This window comes from Anastrepha ludens, chromosome 4, assembly GCF_028408465.1.
Source record: "Anastrepha ludens isolate Willacy chromosome 4, idAnaLude1.1, whole genome shotgun sequence".
Taxonomy (NCBI): Eukaryota; Metazoa; Arthropoda; class Insecta; order Diptera; family Tephritidae; genus Anastrepha; species Anastrepha ludens.
In genome coordinates, this window is record NC_071500.1 from 108,641,397 (window position 1) to 108,654,651 (window position 13,255).

A 13,255-nucleotide genomic window follows, 5' to 3' on the forward strand; every position below is an offset into this window, starting at 1 on the left:
TCCAAGAGTAACATGGATTACATTTTCTTTTGGAAAAAAATAGGGTTCCGTAAGATATTTGGATTTTTCGGACACAAACTGAGAAAAATCTTATATATAAAATAAAGTCAACTTTTTGTGTGTGTTCGCTAACCGGCCGTGTCTGCACCGAATTAAACCAAACTTACACACATTGTTAAGAAGGTATTGAAGATGGTTTCCGTATAGTTTGGATACCTATTGGTGGATAGGGCTCGAGATATAGGTCAAAACGTGGACCCGGGTAACCTTCGGATGTGTATGTACAATATGGGTATCAAATGGAAGCTGTTGGTGAATGCTTTAGTTCAGAGTATTTTTCATGCCGCTCCGTGACTAGGGTCTCGAGATAGAGACCAAATCGTGGACCCTAGAATGTGTTTGTACAATATGGATATCAAATTGAAGCTGTTGGTGAATGCTTTAGTACAGAGTATTTTTCATGCCGCTCCGTGACTGGGGTCTCGAGATATAGGTCAAAACGTGGACCCGGGTAACCTTTGGTTGTGTATGTACAATATGGGTATCAAATTGAAGCTGTTGGTGAATGCCTTAGTACAGAGTATTTTTCATGCCGCTACGTGACTGGGGTCTCGAGATATAGGTCAAAACGTGGACCCGGGTAACCTTCGGTTGTGTATGTACAATATGGGTATCAAATGAAAGCTGTTGATAAGTGCTTTAATACGGGGTAATTTTCATACCTATTGATGACTAGGGTCTCGAAATATATGCCAAAACGTGGACCCGCCGTGTGTTTGCGCCAAATTAAACCAAACTTATGCACATTATTAAGTAAGTATTGAAAATGGGTTTCGTAAAGTTTGGTTGTAAGTCGGAGCAGTGGCAACGGGTACAGCGTTCTTTTGAGCCAGCCATAATGTCGCTTACTTTTTTAACGCTTGGGGCAGAACTGAACTGTCAAATTGACAGTGTGAGTTACAATGTGTCAATATTTCTTTCTGATTTGGATGCCATAAGGAAAAAACGTAAGTGCAACATGTAAAAATTGTTTGTGAATTTTTTTGGAGTGGATTTTGGAACAGTGAATAATTTCTTACGAAATTTGAGAATTTAATGTGAAATCCGAATGAAATTATGTGTTCGTGGAAAAAACAATTTTTTTCGTTTTTTTTTTTTGAAAAATATAAATGGATAAAGGTTAAAAAAGCTCCAATGCTTAATAAAACATATAAATTGAAACGAAAAATTCATGGATGATCAGGAAAAAAGACGATTGTTTATTCATATGCGTTTATTTGAAATTTAAAAACAATCTTCTTTTTTCCTGATTTTCAATTTATATTTTACATTTACTCAAAAACAAATAGAAAAACAAAAAAATATTGTTTATGCCAAAGCGCTTGAATAAAGAATAAAGAAATAAATAATATGAAAACCATATAAAACCATATCTATTCTATTTTAGTGTGCCCAGCGAAGGTATTAGTATTACATATATATGTATGTATGTATATACACTTATGTTCAAAATAAGAGGAGCGCGACTAATTGCCAACAATTTACATTTTTTTTATTTTTTATATATTTTTTAAATTATTTTATAAAAGGATAGTCATTCTACAAGAAAAACGATATAGCTCGAAACTTTGTATGGAATTCACAATATTTCACAAATTTCAGAAAATAATACATCAAAATTTCCAATCTTTTATTCAGAATTCTGGGTGTGCAGTTCACAGGCCATTCAATATTAGTTTCAAATGGCTCAAAATTTTTGTTGATTTTTAAAAAACAATTTTGGTTGATTTGTTGTGCGTTTTCTTCTATATAAAAGACTGAATGAAAATTCCCAGCATCGAATGTAAAAAACAAAAAAACTACAAAATTCAAAAATTAACGCGATTTATATTTAATTTAATTTAATTCAAGTTTAGAATACTAGACTTGAATTGGTCACAAAACTGCATACCTTAAAGTTTTCTAAAGACTCTGGTTGAAAAATTAAAGTTTTTGAAGGTATTTTTTTAAATTTGATCATTTTTTCTCAATTTTTACAAAGTTTGAAGCTTTGATTTAAGCAATTTTTGCTGTGGAATGCACAAACTTTTATAAAAGCATACAAAAAGAAACAAAAAAAAATGTTAATCAAAAAAAGGATATAAACAACAAGATTAAATAAAAAAATCATTATATACAAAAAAAAAAAAAACCTTAAAAAAACTCATTAAACACAAAAGAACAATACTATAATTCGTCACGCTCCTTTTATTTTGTACCCAGCTGTGCGTATGCATGTGCAAAAAGTTCTTTTCGGCATTAAGCGTTGTACATTAATCAATGTATGAAATGTATGCGCACAAGTTTGTTAATGCATTTTTGAAAGTCCAGACATGTGCAAATAAATACTCAGGCGTACTTAAAATATAAATGGGGAGCTTTGCAGGAGATTTGCCTACAGCAGTAATGGCTGCCGCTATAATATTCACATCCTATGTAAGCATAAACATTCACTTACTGGATTTTCGGCTACTGCATAAGGTAATTATTATCATATTTATATGATAGTTAAGCTATATTGGCAATAATGCCTAGTGAAAATTTTATTTTTTTAAACGAGCCTTGCTTTCTCATTCGGTAATCGTTCGCTTATTCGGATTGTTGTACTCTGTTGGCTGGTATTAACATGCTTTAGCTTTGGAAAAATCATGGTTTAATTAAAATGTCATTGTGTCAAATTATTTATTACAGTCGTGCATTTCTTTTCAATCCTAATTGTATGCATTAAGCGGGATTGCCATTAACAGCCAATGTTACTCATACGCCATGTAGCTTGTTAACCAGAAAATTGCAAACGCGTAGTTAAAATAAATTATATTTTTTTTGCTTGATGAAAACACAGACACATTTTCTGTAATCGAGATTTTTCGAAAACTTGTACTTTTTCTGTTATTTTCTTCCACGCATCGTGAGCTGTTTGTTTAACATAATGGTCTTTAAAATTTGCATCCCTACAGCTAAAATTACATTATTCTGACCCATGCCAATATTTATGATACATAATTTTAAGTCAGTATTATTTTGTACAATATCTTGAGCTACAGATATTGCATACAGACTTTGTACAGGATTTATAAAAACTCTAAAACTTTTCAACAAATCTTAAAATGTTTAATTAGAATAAACAAAAAATTTAGGCACTATTAATGTAATGAAGTGCAAATTGTGCGTAGAGTCTAAAACTTTGATTTTTGTGGTGTTTGTTATAGAATGAAATTTATTTTTATAAAAAAAATAATTAAAATTAATATGTAAAAGCAATGTGGACTAAACTTATCAACATATGACCTTATCAACAAGCTACTGTCTGCCCTGCCCTAGCACATTAAAGTTGTGTGAACCTTACGTTGCATGCAGGGACGAACACCAAAACTTTTTAAAGCTTTTAAATTGCACAAAATCTGTTTTCTTCACTTTTCCTATGTTAACCTAAAGATAGTAGTAGTTATGCTTCATTGAAAAGCTTTACTTGATATTGAACAAAACCCAAACCAAAGTTTTATTTCACCTTGCTGCCGCAAGCAAGAGCTGTGGCTAAAAAGTAATTTAACACATCGATTATTTTTCGTGAGAGTATGAAATTAAATACATAGTTTACAACTAACAGATAAGTAGAAGTAAGCTTTGCTTGACTAGTTTTCATAATGTTAGCAGACGATACAAACAGATATGAATTTGCTTTAAAAATGTGCTTTAAAAGTTGGTATGCAAATATCAAATTGAAAGTTTCATATTGTTTCTCAGCAAAACAAGAACATGGAATCCGTAAACTCATGTATCAATAAACATCAATACATTCACCTTGAAGCGCATTATTTTTCTTTTTCAGACATTCAATGGAAATTCATCTCCACCAATAAGTCCCAAGAGCAAGGGAACAGTTTCGAAGAAAAACCATGAATTTCACACTATCATTGCATATTCATTTCGTGTGTGTGCCATGTGTGTTACGGCTTTTCAACACTTACCAATAACTATGGACATACATCTGCTCGTTTGCATATCTGTACGTTTATTTCCCCATGTCACTCATACGCCCTGATGTACTGTATAATTGAAAATTTATACAATTGACTGCTTTTGGTCGATGCAAAATGCATAAATCTCTTGGTGAAATATTCATATGTAGAGAGTGAGAGGCTTTTGAGTGATTTTATTGTGGCTTGTATGCACACAAGCATACTCATAAATATGTATGTACGTACATTGGTATATGCGGTATGAATGTCACACGGCAAACATGTTGTACCTGGGAAAAATAGTGCATATGAAATTGAAAGCAGATTTCCCAGTGTTCGAAGCTTGAAGATTAAAATGTAAAATGTTTAAAAGAATATGTATATACACCTACATAATAAATATATGTCAAATGTAAAAATATGAGCATTCTTTTTTTGGATGCAAGTTGAAAATAAACAGTTTGAGGGATTTTAATAAAGATTTTTCGGATGTGCTTGGCGTTAGTGTGGAAGCGTATTTAATAAATTAGTGCATTTCAGTGGGTACAGAATAATATGGTGCATAAAAATAAGACTGAGGCTACTCATTACCTCCCGTAAATAACCAGCTAGTGAATAAAAGTTTGTTATATATCCACTAATAATAGTTGTGAAAAGCTAAGTGCAGTCAATAAACGGGAATCAAATCGGCAGTAATGGAATAAAATATATAAAATATATAGAGAATATAAAGGGTTTTTCAATTGGCGCGGATCGATTTTGGCGCCCTGTGACAGTCATTTTGTTTTGGTGACATCTGTCAAATCTTTTGTTTATTATTCAATTGTTTATGTCAAATCATCATGGCAAGTTACACGATTGAACAGCACGTTCAAATGATAAAACTTTATTATCAAAATGAGTGTTCATTAACGCAAACGTTGCGAGCATTGCGCCTATTTTTTGGTAGACGTGATGGCCCTTCACAGTCGACTCTGCAACGTTTGGTGGCCAAATTTGAGACGACCGGGTCAGTAAACAATCAGCCAACACCCATACGTTCAAGGAACGCAAGATCAGCCGAGAACATTGCCGCGGTCCGGGAAAGTGTACAGCAGAACCCGAGGCAGTCTATTCCTCGCCGTGCACAAGAACTTGGCCTTTCGCAGACTTCAACTTGGCGTATTTTGCCTCGGGACTTGGGCCTACACCCGTACAAGATCCAACTGACCCAGGAGCTCAAAGTTGATGACCATAGACAATGCCGTTTTTTCGCTAACTGGGCTTCGAATCGTTTGGAAGAGAACCCCAGTTTTGGGCGAAAAATCATTTTTAGTGACGAGGCGCATTTTTTGATGAATGGCTATGTTAACAAACAAAATTGCCATATATGGGACGACACCAATCCACACGAGGTTCACCAGGTGATAATACATCCTCAAAAAGTTACCGTTTGGTGTGGATTTTGGGCCGGCGGCGTCATTGGTCCGTACTTTTTTGAAAACGACGTTGGTGAGGTGGTCACCGTCAACAGCGAGCGCTACACAACGATGATAACCAATTTCTTATGGCCCATATTGAACCATATGGACCTAGACGACATGTGGTTCCAGCAAGACGGCGCTTCGTGCCACACAGCAAACGCCACGATTGACATTCTGCACATCATTTATAAAATATATAGATAATAGTGGCCACTAGAAGAAATGTATGAGCACAATCGAATTAGGTCCGAAACAGAATTGGAGCGGACAACAGTTAACGGGTTGACAGGTGGTGAATGATTACAATAAAATTCGTTTTGTAGTGAAACCTTTTTGCTCAGTGTTACAAAAAAAAAAAACACAACTTCTTTTTAAATTATTGATATTTTGCGGATTTTTTTGTGCAAAGAAAATATTATTCCTTTTTATTTGCCTGCTATTGCTTGTAAATAAACAAAGTGCCATCAACTGATCAGAAAAGAAACTCTGAGTCTTCAGCCCGGCGGAAAAAATAGAAATGAATCTAGATATTATCTCGCCGTAAAAATAACATACCGTAAGAAATCCGTATCCACCGCAATTATGTGCAATTTCATGCTATTAAATGTGTGCTAATTTTGACAGCGGATAACGGCTTGTTCATTCGCGTTTTGTTCTTGCCTAATATATAATATCAGCACGCAAAGACATGATCTCTGCGAAAGCTGTATAGATGAAGAATAGTAAGAGAGTATCCCACACCTTCTGTGCCATTGTCCTACTATATCCAGACGTAGATTTTCCATTTTAGGTAGATTAATGAATTGGAAGATCTGACTTCTGCCGAAATCAGGAGACACACAAGAGAAATAAGAACAAAAATTTGTGACGCGGCAGCACAATGGGCTGTGCGCCCGAGTGTGTCTCACGGGGAAACCGCTTCAACTTGCTGGCTGGCAAGTCGCCATTTAAATAATTCTTAGACAGTAAGAAGTCATATCGCTCCTTTGGCAACTTAAAAAACCAAAAATTTAAGAAAAACAGCTTCGAAGTTTTAAATTTTTAACGTTGTTTTTAATTTTTTTTTTCCAAAAAATGAAATTAAATATACACTTTTATCTAATGACCTACTGCTAGTAGACATCACCATGAAGTTTTTACAAAGCATAAAAGAATACTTGGTTCCTGTTGCACCAATGACTTATCATTACCATTTTTATAAAATTATCGAAGTTGCGCAAAGTTATAAATCCCACCAATTGGATAAGTGAAAGTCATTCTATTACCAAAATTTGAAATGCTAAGAGAAAAGAACTTAGCGGATTAGCGGCAAGTTATGCAAACCATCAAAATTTATTAGCGGGTCGTTGGACTAATAATTTTATTTATCATTTTTCAATTCGAAAATGTTTGCATTGTTTTGAGAAAATCATTTTATTTATCATTTCAGTGATAAGTAACAGTTATCAGTCTAAATGCGTTAATCAGTACTTTTCTAAAATATTGGCACTAAAACGAAATGCCTCGACTCGAATTATAAATTCATTAGAGTTCGGACCTCCAGTTTGTTATTATTGGCTGGATTGTTTGGTACAGAGTAAAAATTAATTAGTGTTTTAAAGTAGTATTAGGTCAGTCCATAAGTTCGTGCGTTTTTTAAAAGATGGTTTTAAAATTAATAAAAAAAAGTGTTTAAAGTATTTGTTATTCAATATTATATTTTCCTTCATTGTTTACAATGTCTTCCCAACGTTTAGGCAAATGTTTAATTCCCTGCTAAAAAATTGTTTTTCCTTGGAGGCAAAATACGCTTCGATATCCCTTTTTATAAGTTCTTCTGAGGAGTAGTTCTTATTACTGATACGGGATTGAAGTCCACGGAAAAGGTGATAATCACAAGGTGTAATATCCGGAGAGTATGGTGGATGCGGCATTAGCTCCCATCCGAGCTCGTTCAGTTTGCCTAATGTTTGCCTTGCGGTATGAGGTCTTGCGTTGTTGTGGTGAAACAAAACTTTGCGTCTATTCACTAAAGACGGTCGATTTTTGTTAAATGCCTCATTCCGGTTTGATAGCTGATGGGAATAATAATTAGCAGTTATCGTCTGGTTTGGTTCCAGAAGTTCATAACAAACAATACCGGCCATATCCCACCAAATATACAGGAGAATCTTCTTGGAGTAAAGGCCATCTCTAGGGGTCGGTTCTGGTGTTTCATCTTCATCTAACCATTGGCATTTGCGAACAGGATTATTGTAAAGGACCCATTTTTCATTACCAGTAACGATACGGTTCAAAAAACTTTCTTTTTCAAGCCGTTGCAGCAGCTGAGAACACATATTCACTATCTGCTGAAGGTGGGCGACGACCCATTTTCCAGCTTTGAAACCTCTCTCAACTGAACCAGGTGCCTGTGAACTGTTTCATGCGATGAATTTAACCTCTGAGCTGTCATATCGACTCTTAAATTTGGCTCAGCTTCCGCGAATTCGAGCAAGGCGTCGGAGTTAAAGACTTCAGGACGACCAGCGCGCGGGGCATCCTCCACGTCGCTGTTACCACTGCGGAATTTTGAAAACCACTCTTGCGCAGTCCTTGCACTCACGGTATCCTCTCCGTGAACAGTGCTTATTTCTGCAGCAGCAGTTGCTGCATTTTTATCACTTTTATAAAAAAAATACAAAATATGCCTCTTATCCGCGCAATCTGCAAATTTATTTAAAAACGTATGTATTGTTAGCATAAGCATACATCCGCGTTGATTGATATGTGTAATTAGCCCCCAAGCAATAGTGCCTAGTCAACTTAAAAATATGTTCACATCTTAAGTTAAGTGTTTCGACCTTAAGAATTGTTTGTTTTGTTTAAGAGTGTGTCTAATTTTGAAAAATGAATAAAAGAACAGATTGGATTTGACCACGAACGAGGTTGGTTGTACATTTCTATATTCAATGTTTGCAGTATTCTAGTTCTGACTAGTTAACGAGTGATATGTCGTTTCAAGTTTTTTTTCTATCACTATAAAAAATCTGGATTAGAGAACCAATCTAGGAACTTCCGACGTGTCTGGAAATTCTTATAGTTATTTGCATTTAAAGCCGCCCATCTCATTCTATCTGACTTAGACAGTGAGTATTATGTGGTATTGGAGCTTAATGTGTTGTTTAAACACTTCGAAAATTAGAATAAAAATACTTGCTTCATACTTAGCACAATCACAAGTATTCGTTTCACTATTCTCCATTCTGAGATTTAAATATTTCGCTAACCAATGCTTTTATGCTTCACTAAACAAAAATTCTCCTTTATTCGCCAGCATTTATGGCACAACACATTTTTTCAGAAACGAATTCATGTAAAAAGAAGTTGGCAGCAGCAAATAAAAACTTGTGATTGCTAAAGCTTGTAAAAATTCCAAAGCACAACAACAAAACAAATTTTGCTGCACTTAAAATAACTTTGTACATCACCCACACACTCAGAACGAGTGGAAACACAAAGAGAGCAAAGCCCTTCACGTTAACCGCTGCTGCTAAAACCTCTAAAAATGAGAAAAGAAAAAAAAAAAACAAATCGAGTAAAGTTTAGCTTAACGCTCAAAGCAGCAGAAATGAAACGCGTGTACGATATTTGTAAAATTTCGTTTTGCGCAAAATCAAATCAATGCCAAAATGCATTCTGCTGCGTTGCGATGCGATTGCATTTGTAACAATTCGTTTGAAAGTCATATTGTGATTCAATACGTTGTAATGGATTTGATATTTACATATGTATCTATGTTCGTAAACGCATTTGTAGCTTTGAATTTCTAACCTTGCTCGCATTACATACATATTTTGCGTTACGATTCTCACTCGCTAAACGCTTGAAAATTGAATAAAGTGAAATTGTTGAAATCTTCAAAAAGGAAATGGTAAATAAAATATAAAAACGTGTGGGGTAAAAAGTTGGACACAAAGTAGATAACAGCAAAAAGGAAAATATAAGCTCGTAAAGTGAAGGTAAAAAACGAATGAAGAATGGAAAATGCTTTTGTTGTGCAAATACGCTGGTATTGTAGTTTATGATATGGGAGTTAAGTGCTGAGCAATGGATGAGATTTACAGAAAATGTAAATAAACATTCGAAAGCGCTCAATCAACAAAGTGGTAGAAGAGTTGAATAACAAGAATGAGGAATGATGAATTTTTCCTAAAAAATTAACCATTTCGGGAATCTGTTGCTTGCGATGCCATGACTTGTGTGTGTGAGCACACCGATACATGTAAAGTATATATGAAGTTGAAAGAAGTGATACATTATTTTTGCGCAGCATAAAATGTGTTGTAATGTAGCCTAGACTACATGAGGAAGCCTTATGTTTTGAAAACAAAAATCCCAGAATTGAGTTGTATAAAGACTAAACCTCTTCTGCTCCTTAGAAAATATAGCTAGTGCATGAAGAAATTCAACAAAAAAAGAAATAGTTTAAAAACAGTGTGCGAAAAAATCACCTTTTTATTATTGTGGCTGCCCTTGCAGGACATTGACCGCGAGGTATATTTATACATGCTGTTAGACTCGGCATTACTTCGAGTCCTTTTTGCATCAGTTGTATGGAGGATGAGGTGGAATCATCTCAACAACACATCTCCTTAACTGCGTCGGCTTCGCAGGGTTAATATTTAAGTACTATATGTTGGCTCTCATATTTTTGTTATGCCTGATATAGCAGGCATTGATACAATATTAAAAACCTGATGAGCTTCATTAGGAGTACGAAGTTACTAACATCACCGTAAATCAGTCATCGTTCGGCGGTTTTCACCAAATACACAACAGTGCATCATAACTTGCAATGGAATCAGCTAAAGCAAAAAAATGCATTTAAAAAAAGTGCTTCTCGGGATATAAATGCGAAAAGTTTTTTGATTTTTAAATTTTCTGTAGCAGCTGGCCTTAAAAATAATGTTAGATTAATCAATGTCAGATTAAAAATGTTTAAAGTATATAAACAAAGTGGAGTAGATTTTAAGTTATGGCTAACACTGACTTCGAAACTGACAACTTTCCGAAAGGTCGAGCAGGTTGAAGCAGCCTCAAATAAAACTGCGTAAAGTTTGTTTAGCTCGTTTTGAAATTTTGACAAAATATAATATTAAAAAAGTGCGTGTAGCATAGTACACATAACAGAAGTGAAATTTTCAAGGCAAACAAAGAAAGAGGAAGAGACCCGAGACAGAATGAGAGAGAAAGAGTCAAAGAATATATATCTAAATAAATTCAAAACATTTGAAGAGAATACAAATAGTAAAAATTAAAAAAAACGGCGATTCCAGGAACGCAGCAACGGCACAAATTACCGCAAGGCAATACCAATAAATCCGACACCGGAATGGATAGCTCTTTATAGTACGCACAAGCACTAGCCAGGAAACGGAAATAAGTGCCAAAAAGTAGGCACAAAAAAACGCCAAAAAAAATGGGACCAAACAGTAGTCACCAAGGAAATATAGCGCCAAAAAGTAGGCACCAAAAATATATTTCCTACAAGTGTGCACCAACAAACAAGTGCCAAAACGTAGGCAGAGTATTTCTCACTAGAAATTACCAACCTCAAGGAAAAACTCAGGAAAAATAGCCTAAAGTGTATCTGAGATATATATAAGTTGTAGCTCTCTCTCTCTATCTCCTTCTCCTTTTCCTCTACGTTATATCTTTTTTCTCTCTCGTGGAACGAAAATGCCCAAAACGTTGCATGGCCTTGAAATTTTACTCTCCATTCTCGCACGTCCATCGACGCCTAAGAAGTTTCACTTCAAAAAAATGAAATATTTTAAAAAATAAGTAACCGATATAACCCTCCCCTTTAAGTGGTTGATTAAAGCATATCTCTAAATTTTTATTTAGCTAAGAAATAAACAAATGGCTAAATAGTTCCCGAGTTGGGCACTTAAGAAACTGCTGACCATATTGGTAGGTCGCCAAAAAGAAAAAAAGATCTCTACATCATCATACCCTTTATGGTATGTCGGTTGAGGTAGACGAGGACCTTAATTGGGCTTATTATATAAAAGCAATGGAGATTAAAGTCAGTGAATTTGGATTTGTATTAGTTCAAAGACCATTGAAGCACTGCCTCTTTCGATTTAAGCATTTTCAATTGCTCAGATTATTTAGAGCCAATCAAAGGTTCCCATGAAAAGTTAGCAGTGTGAATTTCGAATTTCCATCATCATTCGCTTTTCACTAACGTCAGCCTTAACATGACGTGTGCTTTGAGCGGTTTGAATGCAAGCGGTTATGCAAAGCTACTCTGGCATCCAATAAAGCGAAATAGTAAATAATTGAACAAGTCAGAAAGAGTCAGTGGGAATGTGGTGGTAAACACACAGAATTATAACTGTACTTTAGTAACAATTGAGCAGTGCGAGCAGGTTCTGTTGGCAAGCGAGTCATTGGCAGACATAAAGGATAAACATCTATATGTATGCTTGCAAGTAGGCACATTTCCCACATGAAATACATATGTGTCCTTAAATGCGATGAAATGATAGGCATTTTTTTGCTTTTGCATCCGTCCGTCATCAACAGACATAACGTCAATATGATGAATGATTGTGAGGAAAACTATAACAGTATAGTTTTTCGAAAAGCCGCTTTTGTGTATTTCCCAAAATCTATTTAGTTGACTCCAAAGGTGCAGTTACTTTGTTGCCTGATATGAGTAACCGATTATAGTGAGCCACGGCGTATGCGTAATCCTTCTGTTGCCGACAGTACCTAAGTAAGTAATCAACCAGTGTAGTGTAGAGTGTGTGCGTGATTATTGAAGCTGATAAATTGTACATGTATTTGTGCACTCATACGGGCATCTGATGCTCCTTTTTAGCTTTGGTTATGGCATCTAAATTAAGCAAGATTCGCTTGAGCTGAGATGCGAGTGCGTCACTATTGTAAGGGGATGCGTGCAGGCGTGTTGTGGATGCGGGCTATTGAAATCGGTTTCGTTGCTGGTATTGATAGATATGCCATTAAAGGAGTGATAGTTTGCTCGAAAATTGCGTTTTGTGCGTGCAACGGATGCCTCGCCTCGTTGTTCCTCATAAATTTGAGTACATTGAGGTAAAAGGAGGTGCACACACACACACACATATATAAGTGAACACAGGGTTAGTGAATTGTAAATTCTGTAGTTGGTTAAACAAAATTTAAGTACTTTTAATGCTCCGTTGGACACCTATTTTAAAACCTTCTGTTGGATACCCGAGTCTGATATTATTTCGTCCTGCTCGAGGATCCTTTTCAAAAGCTTGCATCCATAACTCGATAGAAAATTAAATTTTAGAAAGCTACCTGGCAGTTGAAGTCGTTGAAGTCGGACGCGGGTGCCTAAGGGAGGGTTACATTTTTTATTCAAAATAATCTTTGAACTAGCCAATGAGAGTGGTACAGAACATCAATATAATAGTTTCCTTGTGTATTTTTCCAGACCTCTATTCTAAAAAGGTAATTTTCGACGGATTTTCGGCAGATATAAGGCGGCCACCGTAACCAAATGGCTTGGTGCGTGTTTGGGAACAAACATCAAGAAATAAAGGAGAAGCTCGGCCAGACAACCAATTAAGGGAGTAAGCGCCAAAAGCAGCATATCGCAGCAATAAATCCAGGAATATTTTCTTTCAAGTACTGAATTAAGTGATAATGAAGCCGTTAATTTTTTTTTCTTTATTTTACTTTTTTACTTTTATATAAATATAGCGAAAACTTAAAAAATTTTAATAGTTAAAATTGCGATGCATTTTGTGGTGAAGTCTATGTGGCCTCAGTTCTTTA